The sequence below is a fragment of the Ambystoma mexicanum genome, chromosome 2q, assembly GCF_040938575.1.
Source record: "Ambystoma mexicanum isolate Mex_15411 chromosome 2q, UKY_AmexF1_1, whole genome shotgun sequence".
Taxonomy (NCBI): domain Eukaryota; kingdom Metazoa; phylum Chordata; class Amphibia; order Caudata; family Ambystomatidae; genus Ambystoma; species Ambystoma mexicanum.
The window spans coordinates 235549938-235568857 of record NC_090924.1 but is presented as its reverse complement, the minus strand read 5'-3'; the positions used below and the strand labels follow the sequence as shown (position 1 = coordinate 235568857).

Sequence of the window (18920 nt, the reverse complement as noted above, 5' to 3'; positions counted from 1 at the left end):
CACTTATATCTGAATCTTCGAGTTGTCGCCATATTCCTTGTTTGCTCCGCGATTCCTGCCACTTTCTCTGTATTTATTTCTCTATCGGTTCATGCCACTGTGCTTCTTTCTCTAGTCTTTTCCCCTCGATCTCTCTTGATGTCTGGCCTATCTCTTTGGGTTTGTTATGGTATTACCCGATACCATTTTTGCGTGGAAATGCTCTGTTAAGTCCACCAGATACTGAGCACAATCTTCTTTACATAAAAGCCTCCCTAAAAAAGATGTAGAGGCCTCTCAGATCAAAACGTTATCCTGAAGCGCCCCAATTTGCATTTCATCATAGCAGCGAACCCATTGTGTTTGAATGCATTGGCTAAGACATATTTTCAAATATTGAAAAAGGTGCGAGAAAGAGGACACTGCCAAGACTAGAGTCACGTTGTATGGCGGGAGTGGCGTAACACAAAATAGATAAAAACGCAGTGGGGAGCCTCTGAGAGTCAGCCACATAGCGACATGCAGAGAACGTGGGCCAATGTAGGGTCCCTAAACAGAGAGATTCCCCTGGACCGGCGGGGCCCCCTTAGGTTCCTGTTATGCTCCTGATCATGGGGTTCCAATGGCATACAAAAAGGAGTCTAAACACAGAAGAGCGACAGCTGAGGCTTTAAGTAGGCCGGGGCTAGCTGGAGCCGAGTGCACAACTTTCTTGGGCTCCCTCCGTCTCCTCATTAATAACCATCCCAAGCGATTGGACTGGTGCGCCCACTACTGTCTTAAACATGGAGGAGCAATTTACAGTAAACTATTTGCAAACAAATGAACACATCTAGGGCACTTACACTTTTGAAAACCTGTGCAGGTCATGTGTGGCAGAGAGTGAGCAATTGGCACACAGTGAAAGGAGCAGCATACATGTGAATGCAGCAATTAGCGACTGGAGGGCTTTCCATGCAGAGAAAGAGGCATATTTAGGACGTTTAGGAACGGGAAAGCACTAACCAGCCACCACATGCAAGCAGTGAAAGAAAGAATTTAGGGAAAGGAAAACCAGTCGCCATCTTAGGCAGGACAACCTAAGCCTCGTAGACAAACACTAAAACGGACAAAGCAAGCATATACGTCTCATGATTTGCAAACTTGTATTGTTAGGGGGAGTGTGAAATCTGCACCAAGTGCAGTGTCTGTTGTGTACTCGGAAGGGTTGCATGCCTGAATCACTTTCACACACTTATTTGTTATGTACCCAGAATGCTCTTTGATTTTATGGAAAGGTGAGAGGAGCGCACATTGTTGATTTTTGTCCCACTCCTCTTTCTCAAGAAAGATGGATTTACAAAATGATGGTGTTTTATTACTCACTGAATGGATTGTTTCTATTCTGAGCGAGCGGTTTATTTACAGATAGCAATTTATTAACAAACCGTGCCAGAGAGAGATGTACTGGCAAGGTGCACACTGGATGCAAGCAAGACCACCTGCAAGCCTACTGAGCGACTCAAATCACATGTTTGCAGGGTCCCATAATGCACTGTTTGGGGCCTAGGCCACCTGCTCCCTCGACCACACTTTAGGTCACTTTAGGAGAGCATTTCTTTTGTCCAGCCCTTGCTAGCTAAACATTGAAATGCATTATCAGGAGCCCTCTGTCTGTGGTACGATGTGGCGGGAAAGGCGAGAAACAGAAGCCAAAGAAAGAAATCGCTCCCCTGGTTAAAAATAGACTGGCAGGCCCACATTGCAAAATAAATGTGGCCCCCCCTAGGGGGATGGTATCTCTACTAGCCGTGCAGAAAGATGTTCTTCTGGGAAGTAAACAGAGGCCGAGGTGTGATTGGAGGCCGGAGATGTAGAGCACCTGCGTACCCCTTGCAAGTACTCAAGGAGGCTATTGGCAGCTGATGATGCCCTGCCATTGCTGCCATCATTATTTCCAGAGATAACGCGCCCAGGGCATAGATAAGGAACACGGTTTTGGGGCATGGATACCTACCTGTAAGCAGCAGGCTCGGACTGGCCCATAGGGCAATAGACCCCGGGCCGAACCAAGAACGCAGAATGCTGGTGTGGGCACTTTTTTTTGGTCAAAGTGGGCCACCTTTTTGGCCAATGTGGGCCAGTTTGATTAGTTACTTCACTATGTGGCTAATAGTTTTGACCAGTGTTGCTGATTAAATATTCTTTAAAATGCACAATTTGCATCATATTTCATCAAAAAACTCCCCCTTGGGTACTAATCAAACAGTGTCGAAAAGCAATGAATATCCATTTGCAACTCATCTTGTTCATTGGTGCCCGAGACAATTTCATGGCCCAGTCCGACCCTGGTAAGCAGTGCTTGTACAGCATGGCTACAGTGATGATGTCATGAGCGAGGTCATCGATGATAGCTTGCATCATGACGTGTGAGGTCATGAGCAGGGTTCTATGTGATCTGCTCGAAGACATTTGATCAAAGTAGATTTAATCGATGATTTCTTTTTTTTTACTGCTATATTTTGCTGCAAATGCAGGAGGGGGAAGACGCCCGCAGCCCCACCGTTGCCCCATACATTAATTATTAGCCTAACCCCTTCGCCCCACACATTCCTTGCGCTCCTCATTTATAAACTGAAATGGGCGTGTTCTAGCTTTAAAACAGACTCCCAAACACGTGTGAAAATAGATGGGGTCCTAACCAGCCCTGAAATAGGTGGTGTACCCCCGACTTTAATTCTCTAAAAAGAAAAGCATTTACTACAAACTAAGTTTAAATAGGGAGTAAAAATACAACGGAAAAATGGGAATCAAGAGAGACACAGGAGAAGCCTTGGCACTGCTTCCACCCACGCAGCTCCAGGCTCTGTTCAGAGCTGGTACCAGCAGAGCGGTGAGGCAGGCGGGAGCTCTAATAGCATGATTACAAATAATAAAGTAACATTCTTAACGGCTGATCTGACGTGAACTTTAGGGGAATCATGCACCTTTCAATTTGCAGGAATTCCTTACTGGGTGCAAAGAAATAAGGAATATATGTTTTAGAGTTCAAGGGCCAGATTACAGATTGTGGCACGGGTGCAAGTGCAAACTTTGCAGGGTATTAGCATTAGGGCAAAGTTTGTAAAAAATCCATTACACCTCTACAAGTGCAGTTTGCCGTATTAAAAGCACCAGGGCTAAAATGGCCCTAGTGCTAAAAAGGTACATTTTTGCATCAGGGCAAAGTTTGCCCTAGTGCTAATACGGAATGGTATTAGCACTAGGGCAAACTATGCCCTGGTGCAAAAATGTAGTGAAAGTGCATCTTTTTGGCACTAGGGCAATGTTTTCCATGGTGCCTTTAATAAGCCAAACTGCACTTGACGAGGTGCAATGGTTTTTAATGTGTGCCAGTGTTTTTAAAAATAGGGCAAACTTGTCGATCCACGCAGTGAGCGTTAACGTCAGCTCCTGGCTCACCGCTGTTCGTGTCTTTGTAGGGACGAATAAGTCGGCCGGGAAACAAACGTAGCAATGGCATTTAAAGTTGCCGGCAAAGCACCTATCGAACAGGAAGTAGCAATCCACCGTATCAGAATCACACTGACCAAACCTGAAAGTTAAGGGACCAGTTTGTATGCCCACTAAGACTCTGCGAATCACTACCAGAAAAACACCCCGTGGTGAAGGTTCCAAGACATGGGATAGTTTCCAGATGCGAATTCACAAGCGCCTGATTGACCTTCATAGTCCTTCTGAAATTGTGAAGCAGATCACTTCAATCAGTATTGAGCCTGGTGTAGAAGTGGAAGTTACAATTGCTGATGCATAAATTACCTACATTTCAATAAAATCTATTCACTTAAAAATAGGGCAAACTTTACCATGGTGCTAATACGGTGCAAACTTTGCACTTGCACCGGTGCAAATTTTCTGTAGTCTGTTTTTGCTCACCTAAAAATGGCCGAATTGTAAATGGGAATTACTTTTTTACTCCCTAATCAAACATTTTACCTCCAACTTAAAAAAAAATGGGGGCACAATAATCATTGCTTCTAAATTGTATCTGATCTGGAGCCTTGGCCCTAAAACCTTTGATTTGCCTCAGCCACCTCCTTCGCCACTGTTGTGTATACTGGTGTAGGCCTTCAATGACCAATCCGTAGAACAGTAAGGCTGTAAAGAGGCTGCATTCATGGGGAAAGAAGGCCGGGATCTTAACAGCGACCTCCAGCTCCACACAACAGCAACTGACACTGCATGGAACCAAAACCACTCCTGCACTCTAGACCACCCAATGGTTCCAGGTTCCATGCAATGATTTACACTGTCAAGGGGCCGACTCATTCCGATAGTCCTGATGTGGGACACAACCACTATGCACAATATTTACAGAGTATGTATAGCGCGTACATAACATGAGCACTACTAATGCCCACGCAACAACACAAGTGGTATTACTCCTGAGCAGCAGCCTACATATACACATTCAGGAGAATCAATGGCTGCACATGAACTTGTGCTGGGTCAAGGGGATGCTCTCTGTGGGCGGCTTCAAAGACAAAAGTACAGTATGCCTATGGGAAATCATCTAAGCCACTACTATGCTCGGAGTTAACAAAAAGGTGTTTTAAACTGGAGATGATCGTCATGAGATGTTCATTGGGCCTCGTTACAAGCCTAGCGGTAACCCGCCGGTGGTTGATGCCAGACTCTGACATTGTTTCCGCCGCCTGAGACCCCCGTGCCACTGGGACATTACAAGTCCCGGCAGTCCGGGATATCAGGCGGCAGAAAGTGTAAGTCCCCATTCCCATAGAGTCCCCTTGGACTCCATGCGAGTGGGCACTCGGAAGCACCGCCACCCTGAAAATTCTGCGGGCGAATGGCGTTACGCCCGGCAAGTCAGACCTGTCGGGCACAATGGCCCCTATCTGCAGAGTTGTAGTGTTGCGGTCCAGCAAGGGTGCCAGTACGGAGCTACTGGCACCCTTAATTCATGACCGCCACACTCACAATGAGGCTTATTGTGGGGGTTATTTTTAAATATAGTAGAACAGAGCAAAATGATGACACAACAATCATGCTGATGCCTTCTGCCCACTAAAGTTGCTGTTCATGCAGTTTAATGCAGAGTGCAGTGCAGAGCATGGAGGTCTAACACATAATGCAGCCATTAAAGAGCTAAGAATACTACCTTTAAATGAAGTCCTATTCAGAGATAAATACAGTCGGCAGTGCCATAAAGCCCAGTTCCTGGAATCAAAATTGCAGAGAATTAATTGGAATCACTCATTGTACAAAACAGACGTTCTCGGAATAAAAAATAATAATAAAGTTATTTTGCGAAGGGAGAGAGACATTTATCTATTCAAACCTATTGCTCCAAAACCAAATGGGAATCAACTGCACCATCTGTTAACATGGAATTGTAAAGAGCACATAGACGCGCTTTGCAAAATGGCTGCTACTTAATGCGTTTCGTTTTATAACAAAATGCGTCCCTTACTCTACTAACATTTAACCAGAATGCGTACCGTTCATGAAACTTGTATGAAACCAAATACGGTACTGAAGAGATAATGGGGCCTGATTCAGAGCTTGTGATAAAAAAAAGTGCGTGGAAAGCCGACATTCCCCACTCCAGTTTCCAGCACCATCATTCTGAGGTGGGTGGAAATATTGGAGGGGAGATGTGGTGCTTTCCAGCACCAAAAGCCGCTAAATTCACACATTGTGTGGGAAACGTGCTCCAGTGGCATTGCAAGCATTTCCCAAAAGACCGACACTTTTCTAGCTTAAGGAAGGTCTTTTCTAGTTTAATTAAGTTTTCTTAAACTTTCATTAAACTATAAAAGTGGTGTTGCAGTCTAAGAAATGCTATGTTTATGAAGGGGAAAAGTGTGCAGTGCCGTTTAACGGCACCTCAGAGGTGTCCTATTTGAACTCCTTTTATTGACCTGCTAAACCAGTGCTGCTGGCAGGAGAATCCCCTCCACGTAGCTGCTCTGCATTCCTGATGGTTGCTAGGGCTGTTGTCAAGCCATGAATCAGGCACACGCAAAAGCCGAAGCTTCAGTGTCCCTGCAACACATTCTTTCTTCATTAGAATACAGTGTTTGTAAGCAAAGTGCTCCTCCTTCAAGGAGGAACACTTTCTTACATTTGCAGGCACCTCAGAATCTGCCCCCCTTGACGGAAGAGTGGCTGGTGCCGTGGCGCAAACATCTACCTCCTTTTCACTACCGTTGAGTCCTCATGCGGTTTCTTCCGCCAATTAGCCATTGGTGGCAAGAGGCTGGAAAGGTCCTGTGGCGTTGATATTTCTCCATGGTGAAAGGCTATTAGCCTCCAGGTGTCTATAGGCACGGTACCATGAGGTTAAAGGGTGTTCCATTCATATGCACGCATTCATGCGCTCAGCAACCAAATGCAAAGTAGTAGAGAAAGAGTGGGAGGTGGCTAAATAGCACGCTCTGATGATAAAAGAAAAACATGACTTATTGTTAGGAGGAGGCATAACTGTCAAGTCTCCTAAATGCAAGAAAAAAACGTAAAAGAAAGCAAGCATTGGCAAAGCCAGCAGTTTGGACTTTTGGGTAGGCATGGCATAGACATTTTCTAAGTAATTACATAATGGTACTTTATGGCCATAAGATGGTAACAGCCGCAAAATGGTATGACTACCAGGATATACAATAGCAGTGCCTAGCAAAGGCTTATGTAACACCTGTAACTGTTGGCTTTGCCAATGACCGTTTGTGACAGGACATCAGAGCATGCTGCTTTTAAATCAAGGTTAAGATATTTTGATTGCATTAGAAACATATTTAACTGCAATTACACCACTAACTCTTGGAATACTCCTTTGGAATAACACTTGCAGACAAAGCTCAACGTTTGATGTTATTGCTTGTTAAAGCTAGCTCATAGAGATACTAGTAGGATGTGTCTTGGACACTCAGGATCAGGTCGGGGGGTGGGAAAGCTCCAAGATTAGCAAGGCCATGGGAAGTCAATCGATGGGTAAATAAACAACACACACACGCTGTGTGTCACTCCTCACATCCAACCTCCCGCTTGGTTGTACTCCAATGCAATAGTTTTGGCTTATAGCTAGCACTTTAGCTCCACCTAATAGCCAAAACTAAAAATAACAACAGCTGCCACATCATGAAATAGGAATAAAGTTGTCTGAAAGACATACTGAGGCTCCTTCTGGATGAACTTGGAAATAGCACAGAAGAGACCAGGTACAATTGCACAAATGTGGATGCAGCCACTGGGGGCCATGTTCCATAGAGCCGTAATGTGAATGCCTTGAGTAAGGCTTTAAAGCCTTGCATTCATGCCACGGCTCATTTTCATTCATTTATGTGGCGGCAAGGAAGGATGGAACACAATTTGCTCTACCTCCGCCTCTTTGCCATACAAATGCTACAGCGTTTGCGACAGCATGCATTTTCGTGCCGGCGCAAATGCTGAAGATCCCAATGGGTCCATCAGCTTAACGCACCAGCAGGGCTGGACTGGCCGTATCGGTCCATCGGCCACTGGCCGATGACCTTTGGGACCTGGGGGCCAGTTTTTTCCTGAGGCCACCCTTGGGCCGTTTTTTTTTGGTGTAAAAGTCTATTACATTATCATTTTTGCGAACGCACAAGACACATAACACGTGTCTGCTCTGCTGCTGTGAGGCTGCAAGCCCAAGCTGGGCCTTTTTTTTTTGTTGTGTGTGCTCAGCTCGCCTCGGACCGGGCCCTCTGTCTCTCTGGGAGGGGGACGGACCACCCAGCCCGGGCCCAGGGGAGCCTCAGCCTGGAGCTGCCAGCAGCCGGGCCTCCTGACCTGGAGGGAGCATATTCATCAAAGCAAGGTAACAGCAACACACACGTTGTTACCTTGCTTTGATGATTTGCAGTGCATGCATCATAATCATGATGCATGCATGCATGATGCATCACAATGTGCATATGTTAGAGGGCCGCCCCCTCCCCCCCCCGTGAGAACGTACAGTCAGTGTTAACACAAACAACTACATACTGCAGCACACAATAGGAGGATGCTGGCAGGGCTGCGCTCCTTCCGGGCTCCGGCTCCTACAGGGCTGGGCTGGGGGCGGGGCTGCCCCAGGTTCACACACAACAAGTTGCTTTCAACTTTCAGGAAGTATCAACAATTAATTTGTTGCCCTGCAAAGTTGAAAGCAACTTGTGCCTGTGGGGGGCTGGGGCGGCGACAGTCTCAGACAGACTGTGTGTGCCGCCACAATCGGTGGACACATGGATGACTCTCTGTTATATAGTGGTCCTCCTCCTGACCCTGGCATTATTTTTTGGCCACGAGTCGAAGAGGCAGCCCACAGAGAGTCAGCCAGCTGAGCCAGCCCAGTGCCCCCAATCCCAAGACTGACGACGAGTGGACTCGACGACGAAGACACTGCAGGCAGCAGCAGCCAGCAGGCAGCAAGCCAGTAGACTAGTGGCTGGGGGCCGCCCACATCCTGCCCTGGCCAGTGGCCCCTGAACCCGGCCCAGCCCCCCCAGCAGCAGCAGCAGCAGGCAGACTGAGGCTGAGCCGCCACTTTGCTGTGTGCGCAGCAGCGCATCGAGACCTGCCACACGTCGGCAATGTCACAGAAGTTTAAGTATGGATGGTGAGTGAAGGCCAGTGGGAAATTACCTTATTATTTATTTATTTTATTCTGCACAAAGTCTCCACTAGAATATGTTGTGTTGTTGTTAGAATAGCCTCCTGGCCCTTTCGGGTCGATTTGCACAAGTAGCGTTAGTCTCTGATTATGGAGTCACGTGGGTGGTGTGGTGGGACTGGACTGGAAGCCGGATTTGACAGTAAGAGCAGGTTGTGTTTTTGGAGGGTATGGCATTGGCATTATGATTCAGGGAGTTATGTACTGGAATCAGGATGCTTTACTGCAGTGCAGTGCAATCTTGTGATCCTCATCCTGCGCAAATAATATGCAGCCGGAGCAAGTATGCATCATCATTCTGTATGTAAGGCAGGCGTGTCTGCAGGCAGAGGTTCTGCCACTTTATGGATTGAACCCTTTGTGCTCAGGTTCTGCTGGGACAGCTTGACATGGGGGAGCATTCATGGCCTGTTTAGTTTGCTGTGCATATGTTTCATTAGAAACAGCTGCCAGGCTGCACTGAGTAGAAGTGGGAGTGGGTGAGGGATAGGGTTTGCGGCCAGGATGGCGATGACCTCACCATACCATATCCCTAATAAAGGTGTTTTCTTTTGTTATAGTGACTGACCTTATAGCCCCTGCACCCCATCAGCAGTTACACGTATGTGTACGTAGGTACACTGCACTTAAAAGTAAGATCCGCCCTGTTACCAGTAATTATATCTTTGAGATCCTAGGGGGAGCGTTGATTTTTACTCTTTATGGCACATGTGCGCAACCAACAGAGCTATCTTTGCAGCGTGTGCTCAGGGCTGATGAAAGAAAGAGGGGAGCTAGGAATACGTTCGGCAAAGAAAAGGGGTGCAGGAACTGGAAGTGTTACATCTCGAGGAAGGCCCTGACATGTCACTGCTGGAACACCTTGCCTGTGTCAGGGAGATTGCAGAAGCATCGCTTGGGGGCTAGAAAGTGGCAGTGACTCTCCCTAGTTTTTGGTTTGTACCCCCTGTGAATTGGCTGGCACCAAATATGGCTTAACCACACTCCCAACTCCTGAACATTGAAAAGAAACTCGGTGAACTGCTGCCTTTAGCATGTTTGTATTCTGTGTTCATTGAAGTTTTGGCATAGCTCATATCCTGCTGGGTGGACTCAACAGTGAGAGAAAATGCAGGGGGTGGATTTTTTGACATTCTTAATTTTTTTTTTTTAAACAAATGTATACGCGATGTAATTTGATTTTGCCTGAATGAGAACAAGAGTAAACCTCTCTCTGCTACTAGGGTGATGCAAAGGCTTCTTACATTTCAGAGTTTGTGATGCGTACAATCACAAACAAAATGAATTATAAGAAAGTCAACATCCTGTGTCTTGTCAATAATGCTTTCTTGCAACATGGCCGCTTTGCTTCAGTGTGACAATGGCATGCAAGGTTCAGTGGGTTTATCTCCTTGTACGCGCCCGCCGGCTGCATTGTATCTACGCGCCCACTTATCTCCCATATCTGCACGGCATGCAGTTCCTGTGATCACAGTCATGCGCGACTGTCTCTAATCTTCCTCTTCTGTCGCACGTGATTACATCCGTGGACAATGAAGAAACAGCCAGTAGTGCAAGGCAACGCCATTCTTCTTCTACTGAAGACCCGAAAGCTACAGTTCTTTTTAGAAGGCAACTGACACCGGGAGAAACGAGGCAGGGGATACTGGCAAGGGACTTGTGCGCAAGATCACACAGGGAGTCAAATGCATATCAAACAACAGGAATTCGGGAAACAAGGCACATGCACTCTAACTCTGGGGTTGTGTATGTAGACAGTCCTGCTGAAATATGAAACGGGATGTGTGGTAGGTATTTAGAAGCTCTTGAAGGTTTCATGGAATGTGGACAAGCTCCTCACTTACAATTCCTGTTACAGGTTCCGTCAGCACTAGGTCCACAAGTAGAACTATCAATGCCCGGGTCAGTAAGTGGAGAACTTTGACAGACTCTTGAGAGGCAGCCTAAAGACAATACTCAAATGTCAAGGACCACCGTCCACCACCCATGATGCTGTCTAACTTGGCCAATGAAAGTGGGGCTCTAGAATACAGCTGGGGGCGGGGATAGCTTAATATACAAGACTCTTGACAAGGGGCAAGTAATAGTAGTGCTTAGAAAACAGGCATTCACAAAGACGCAGGAAAGCTCCAAAAACCAAATACCACAGAAAGACGTTGATTCACTTCAGGGTGCACAACCCTTTCAGGCCAGAAACCGGTGGCAGCTGGCTGAGAGTGCAGGGCCTCAAATCAAAACATGGGACATGAGTGAAGGGCATTACATGACACATAAGCATGCCAGTACTGATAGAGGAACAATAGCAAACACTAACATTCCATTCCCCTCCTTGCACTACATGAGAACATTCACAGCTGCTTATTTCGCTACATTCCCCTTGCACGCTGTTTGTCTCCTATGTCTGGTGTGAAGAGGCAGATTCTTCTGGGTGTGCTTGCATTCACTTCCTGTAGACCTCGCAAGGGAGTGCTCCACAACAGGTTTGCTGCTCTTACCTTCATGTCAATTTTACTCCACACCATACCGCTTGCTGAGACCTCCATGCCTTTCTTGTCCGGTAAATAGGCTGCTAACCCGTGACCATCAGGGTAGGCCTTCTTACCCTCATCCAGTCATCGGGTTTAGTAACTACTTTCGTGAACCGTGGCGTGGCTCGTAGTAACTTGTCTACTTTTTCCTTGTTACCTAGTACATTCTGTATGTCTACTTGTTCTTCGTCACTCTCCCTTTCCATCTGTTCTGGGTTTAAACTGGTCCCAGCCTGGAAGTTGGCATCCCCGCCTCATGCAAAATGGTGCTAAACCAGTAGGTGAATGAGGGGTCATTAAACACGACTGTGGCCTCCCCACAACCTCTCTCCAAGCAAGGGCTCAGGGCTGTTGAATACCCCCTTTTTAAAATCTGTCTGCCCTTTCCATTAGCCCATTGATGGTCGGATGATGCAGTGCGACCCACCTGTGCGCCATACCCATTTCCCTAAGAAAGATCTGCATTTCCTGTGAGCAGAGCTGCATACATGTCAGTCAGCCTCAAATCGGGTATCTCCTCCGTTGAGTGTGTCAACAAATGTAAACCTGCATGGGCTTACCCAATCCATCCATGTAGAGGTGTAGACTATTACCACTAGAATATAAGTGTTGTTGTCGGGCCCCTGTGTTTCAAAGGTCCCATTATGTATAATGAAGCGTTGGTCCAGGGGATGATCCTGGGCAAATAATATGCAGCCGGAGCGCTTGTGTTTTATGTGCGTGCATCACTCTGTATATATAACACAGCATTGATTGTTAGTAACACGGCCTGTCTTAAAGTGAACCACATTGCAAGCAAAATTGCCTGTTCTGACTAAAGTCCATTTGAGTGGCATTTTCCAAAGCCACCATGATTTCCTCCGAGCCCCAGGGATGAAGGATAATTTGGCGAACCTTACCTTCCTCTCAAACTTTGCTATAACTTCAAACTTTGCACTTGAAGTTCCTGCCAGTATTTTTGCAAAGCAGTTTTCTAAGAGTTTATGACTTAAAGGAAGCAGTAAAGAGCTACTAGTGTAATACAAATGTCTTCACCAGGTCTGCCTTCAGCCACTCAAATTCTCAGCACTATGCATGTCCTTCACTGAAGTCCTCTTAAAAACAAGCATTGGCAAAGCCAACAGTTTTGGCTTATATAGAAAAAATTAGGCATTTGCCTGGCGGTGCTATTAGTTGTCCGAGTACTCGCACCATTTTGCACCTGCTATCATCAATGGGCAGTTAAAACTGCCTGGCAAATGCCTTTCCCATATATAAACAAAAGGCCAAACTGTTAGCATTGCCAATGTTTGTTTTTCATTTGGTAGGGCGCTGAACACCACCTTTTGACTGTCTATCCCCAGAGATTTAACCAAAAGGGCTGTTTGATTGCAGTTGTACATTTTGAATCTGGAAGCAGGATTTCCAGGAACTGTGGACCCTGTCACAGTTATTTTTGAGTTCTGTTGTTACGTTGTCATCATTTGGCTGTACTGCTTATTAAATGCAACTCTATTTTCATTACTGGTGGCAACGAGTAGACATGCCTTGAGTCTGGTTCTGCAAAATAAGTATTTTACTGTGTGATGAGGATGTTTTTTTAAAAAAAAGAACAAAAGGAATGTTATCACTTTCTCAAGCGTAAAGTCGTGAATTGACGTGATTCACGGATGGTTTGGGGGCCACTATTTGAGGTGAGGGGTGGGCCACTTTTCAGAGGCGAGGGGTGGGCCAGTTTCTTTTGGGTGTCCGGGCCTATTTCTTGTCTCAGTCCGACCCTGCGCACCAGCATAAAGAAGGAAGACCCCATAGGGTACCATTGTACACGCATCCAGCCACGCAAGAACGGCTGAGAGCTGAGATGCTCGCATGTCAGGGAGGGTTTCATTTCAATTGTGAGCACCGGTTGCCATGCAAGCATGGCAAGTGGTGCTCACAATGGAAAGCAAACGATGGCTGACATGCCAGCATGCCAGGCAGCATTTACTCACTTTGCACTGCGGAGTGCAAATGTGAAGGGAAAAGGGAAGCGTAAATGCTTGCATGCCGCCCTATGCCCTTTACATTTGCACCCTGCAGTGCAAATAACAAGTGTTTGGTGGCAGGGACCTACTTCTGTTACAGTGGAACCAGGGAAGTAGCAGGGGGCTAAAAGGAAAGAAGGGATTGCAGATGCTAGGCTGAAGGCAAGCAGGGGACAACAGATGCTACCTCATAAGGTTCTGATTGGGCAGGCCCTCCATTTTGCAATATGAGAGGGGAGGCCCTCCATTCTCAAACCTAGAAAGATTTTAAAGAAAGGTGCATTTATCTCTCACAGTGGTTCTCTGCTCTACCCAATAGATCTAATGTCTTGAGAAGGCAACCATTGCACCAGCTTCTTTCCATTCTGTTGTTCTGGGTGGAGTTGCAGCTGAACGTGCAGAGAAAAATGTGGCTTGTTGTATGTGGTTGGCACGTGGTCCAGACTTGCTAGGGAAGTGTGATTTGAGGTGCTATACTCACCCTTGATTTCTCTAATATGGGTTTTACTTTTTACTACTAAAGCCATGCCTACATTAGGGCTTAGAGCCCTCAAGAATACATTCCCAGTACATAATTTCTTACTATAGAGGTCTTTACAGCTAAAGAAGGACAGTCACCACTGGATGTTTCAACATACTACATGTTGAGGGATGCTTTAGAAGCCTTTGTTCCCTAGGTTCCCTCAGCAGCCCCTGGCCTTCTCTTTCATAGACATCATGATTAGTGATCAGAAAGAGAGGAGTATTCTCTGGTCACTACACTGCAGTCACTAATTGTGACACCTATTCAAAGCATGTACCTAGGGATTGTTTGGAGAAAAGTTGTTGGGTTGACATTTGAGGACATCCACTGGATGTATATATGTCAGCAGACAAAAGTAGCCTCCTTGCATTGCTGCTTTGAACTGCTGCATTTTAAGCTGGTGCATCGCGTTCACTAAACCCTTGCAAGTTTGTACATCATTTTTTACCAAGGTTTCCAGCCATTGTTGAAGCTGTAGCTGCTCTGTGGCAGACATTTTCCGCCTCACCTGGTCCTGTCCCACAATGAGCTCATTATGGCAGGGAATATTTGCGACCGCCAGCAAGATGGTTGGAATGATGATTGGCAGGGACCCGATGACTGGATTATTTCGGCTACAGGAGACATAAGTAGGGGTTCCAGCAGGTTCATTGGGTTTCCCATGGTACTCAAGAAGGAATGTACCTGCTCAACTACTTAGAGAAAATCCTTCCTCTTAATTATACATTCAATCTGTATTCAATATTAGCAAAGTAAGGGGTGCCAACAAGTATGAGATCCAACAGAGCCAGGATCAACCAAAATATGTATCTGAGGGATACACCGACTATTCGATATGGACAATTGCTGCACACTGCCAAAATATATCTCTTATCAGTTGAGAACAGTAAACTTGTAGTCATCAATCTTTCTTCAAATGATATAAACATTAATAGAACATATTTATAAACATCAAAAAATGTCCAATTTCACTTAACGTTCTTGGAACAATAGTCCACATATTTTTATCATGTGTCGACAATACAAAACAGAGCTGCAAAACAACTAGATCCTTAATGATGACTAGCCAGATCTGTTATACTGTGTGATGCGTTTCGAGTTCAAATAACTCTTCTTCAGAAAATGTAATCTTCATGGATGGAAACACATACAAAATATGGAAAGCATTCAATAAATTGTTAACACTGTACTTCATGAAGATAAATAAACTCCCAAGGAAATTGTAATGGGACAGATGAATATGCAGGCATCACCTACTGCCCCTACCAGATAAATAAAGTACCAATTCCTACCCCTGCCCCTCACCATTACCGTACAGGTAAGAAACGATACCCACTGAGGCAGCCCTACAATCCCATGTACGTCTAGTGGTGAGAGACGAGACAAACTAAGGCAGATTTCAAGAAACACTGCTTTAAACAGTAAATGTACACACCACTGCCATAAAGAGTTAGTTAGGTTGTGCAACACTAGTAGGGATTACAGGTAGGTAGCAGTAAGTACAAGTAGTGTGCTGTATATAGCATGGAAGGGAGGAGGATTCCTGAATAGCAAGAGAGGGAACTCACTACACTAATAAGGTAGACGGAACTGTAGGCAGGTAACAAGCAGCATATATGGGCAGGGAAACCAACGTATGGCTGATAAACAAGGTGAATGTAACATGAACAGAGACGAATATAGGTTGCCAATCTGAAGACGAGAAGTGCAGAAGTACAGCCATTATCCTAGCACAGAGGTCCCAGCAGGCCTAGGAGTTAGCAAGGCCTCAGACAAGATGCTGAATTCATAGAAATTTTTATTTTAGAAGCTTTGAAGCTGCCCACAAAGTGGTTCGTAGCAAGCGCCAAGGTCAGATGCATGGAAGGGAGTCATGGATGTGCAGAACACAGGGACGAGATAACAGTTGCCAGGACAAGACGCAGCAGACTCCCAAGTTAATTAAGTTACAATAAGAGCACAAACAGCCTTTGATGTCCAGATGCATGAGATCAGTATGCCAGAGACTCTATAGTGGATTGACACATTTTGTCTCAAGTGTCCACAACGAGTACAACATGCACGTTAGAATTAGCTAAAAGCCTAGTAAATAGGATGACATTAATTCTCCAGCACTGTCCCCTAAAACATTATCAAGACCTAAAGAATGCTGGTTATTCATTATGAGCCAAGTACAGATATGACACCTGCTGAAACACCCTATCACACACAAAGACACAAGATGATACACAAGGCCAACTACAGATAGACCACATGGCATGAGAATGATGGGGAGTACTTTTAATTGGAATTAGTGCAGACCATGGACTTCTCTCTTCCCCTACCCTATGTGTCTTTCATATTTGGACATCTTGTCAAAGTGTCCAAGGTTGGAAAGTAAAGTGGCAACCAATAGAAATCCGTCTTTCCACACCACCCATGATCAATAACGCCAGCCAATTAGTGGTCAATGTAATGATGTAGTGAAACTATTATCTATGATGGGCTGGGCTCAGGAGGAGATATATTTGGGCAGTATATAACAATTTTCCATATTGAATATTCAGTGTGGCCCTCATATACATGTTCCCATGGTACTCACCTATCACTGCATACTATAGTCCCCTTTCATAATCCACCGGTCTTGCTAACTGATTTAGAGCCTCATCACGAGTTGGGCGGTATCCTGGTGGTAAATGCACCGGGACACCAGCAACGCTACCGCCCAACCCTATTTGCGTTACTGCAACTCAGTCCTGTGCAATTTGCAATGGATCCTGTGTTGTAGTGGTGCTGTTGATCCCCAGTAATTGCCCCAGTGGTAATATCGCCGAAAATGGGAAGAAGGGGGTGGTTTTTACATCCAACAAAAAGCTGCAGGTAAACCTCCCACTTTTCACCCAAACTCGGGATTGGGCGGAGCGGTAATGCAGCGGTAATAACGTTGCTGCTGCATTTTTACTGCTCCACCCAACCCCTGATGAGGCCCTTAGTGAATTGCAGGAGATCAAGAAGAAGCCGGTTTTGAATGTATCTTTCATGGGGCCAGACACAGGGACATTTGAACTCTTTTCAGATATATACTTCAACAATGGGATGATACTCTGGGGCCGGAAGGCGATCAAAGAAATCCAACCAGGGAAAAATCTAGTTTATGCAATCAAAACCCTGTAAAATACATACTACCTCTACACTAGGATAATATTCAAAATATGAATGAATTGTCCTTCAAGAATTGTGTGCACTGTGTTTTCATTAGCATTTTTGTGTTCTGATTAATGTATTTTAACAGCTATTTATAAAAGTTATAAATGAATGTTTAAAATAATAAAAAGCTGAATCTATTGTCTACTTGCATGTTCATTATTTACTGCTACAAGTCGCCTAGTTTGACACCCCAACAGTTCAGTGGGTAGGTGAACATGCTAGGGGCCAATTATAAAAGGTCATGTTGTTGAGCAGTTCTAAATAATCTCCCGGTTGCATTCTGCATCAGTGGTAAATCCTTATTGCAGTAGGCCTTCAGTGTCCGTACCTTAACACATGGTTGCCAGGTGTGCAACAGGTTTTAGACTTCAGAGCAGCAAGAGGGAGTGTTGGATTCTCTGCAGGTTTCAGCATACGTGGTGGAGTCCAGTCCATAGGCCCAAGGAATGGATGCACCACAAACCTCTAGAGAACCTGAGAAGGTCAACCTTCAGTCTCATGTATGGTAGAAGAGGGTTGCAGAGGGTAGAGAAATCTGCCCCCAAGTATGTTGTATCTGGTTAGCAGTTCAGAGCATGAGTTCTGCTTTGAGAAGGGTAGCCATGGCCAGTGATAGAATTGAGAGTAGTCTAGAGTACAGTAGAGTAGTGGTGTACAGCTAAGAAGACCAAATGCAGAGAGCATAGACCTCACTTAAAGTCTTTTTTTCCGGAAGAAGGCCTCTGTTTTGGCTTGGCACCCTGAGGCCGGCTGATGACCTTCCAGTTAAGTAACATATAACTTAATTATATGGCTAAAACCCACCACTAAAGCAAAGGTAGAACTCACATCCATCAACCAATTGCTCTACCACAAAGAACACAAAGACAAAATAAGGTGGCACATCATCCCCCATACACAACGTAAGGAAAACAGGATTTGGCAAATCTAGTAGGTCCGGCTTTGTAAATGTGGAGGATAGGATTTTGTAGTAAGCTCCCACAGGACAGAAATGGCTTACCATGGCTTACCATGCACATTTGAAGCCAAACCTATTTGCTTTGCAAATGCTTATTATTATAGATTTGCCTTTAAAGGGAATTTTCAATGCTTTCACTGCATAATGTGTGTCTGATTTCCGAGCTCCCAATAATTTTCTCTTCAGGCTCAATTGAGGTTTGATTTCTCTGGCCAGCGTGTTCCTGAAATCAACCAGTTCCCATGTGCATGCCAGTTAGAGCATGCTATTTGAATTAGACAGCACAGCTATCTTCATGTAAGTCGTTTTATATGTTCACAGTGAATGTGTTTCCAAGTTTACCAAGGATTGACTGGCTACTCTAGTGTTGTGAGAATAAATATGTGACTCTAACTTTGACAATTTTTTTAGAAAAAGTCGTTTGGTACAATACACAGATGAGAAATATACATTTGCATATCAGTCTTTGTCCCGCCCGCATGGGCAGTCCAGCACCGAAATGCTAGGCAATTCTCTTCTGAACAAGAGTACCAACAGCAACCCCAGACACATGCCGGACTGCCCATGTGGGAGGGACAAAGACTGATATGCAAATGGTTATTTCCCTTCTATGAAAGGTACAGTGAGCTAAAGTGTGGCTGCAGACTCTCGAGTGGGCACCTTCCCAAAGAACAGTTCATTTAGACATGTTCGTTCTCGCAGTGGGGTGCCTATGAATATTTTGTTGATTGTTTAGGGACTTAGGTTTAGTCACTCTAAGTTTCGTAGGGTCATCCAGACGTGGACACCTTGCTCACTGTGCTCAGAGAAGTAAGCTCCATCTCACTGATGAGGCCCAACAAGGCTGAAACATGTGTCTGAAGTTGCTGTTGGCACTCTTGTTCAGAAGAGAATTGCCATACCATTTTGGTGCTGGACTGCCCATGTGGGTGGGACAATGACTGATATGCAAATGACTTTTTTCCTTCTGTGAAAGGTACAGTGAGCTAAAGTGTTTCACTGTGTCCAGGGTTGTTGTTGGTACTCTTGTTCAGAAGAGAATTGCCCTAGCATTTTAGTGCTGGACTGCCCA

General features: G+C 45.4%; 1 long non-coding RNA gene and 1 pseudogene across 1 annotated transcript in view; one reads left to right on the top strand and one right to left on the bottom strand.

Moving 5' to 3' along the window:
* The window catches only part of LOC138568940 (uncharacterized), a 316876-nt gene that overhangs the window by 279218 nt on the left and 18738 nt on the right, over positions 1 to 18920 (bottom strand). The window contains exon 2 of the long non-coding RNA XR_011303014.1: positions 5138 to 5196. This is a non-coding gene — a long non-coding RNA (uncharacterized lncRNA). The remainder of the gene's footprint in view (positions 1 to 5137; positions 5197 to 18920) is intronic.
* LOC138568938 (small ribosomal subunit protein uS10-like) lies at positions 3392 to 3772 on the top strand (annotated as a pseudogene).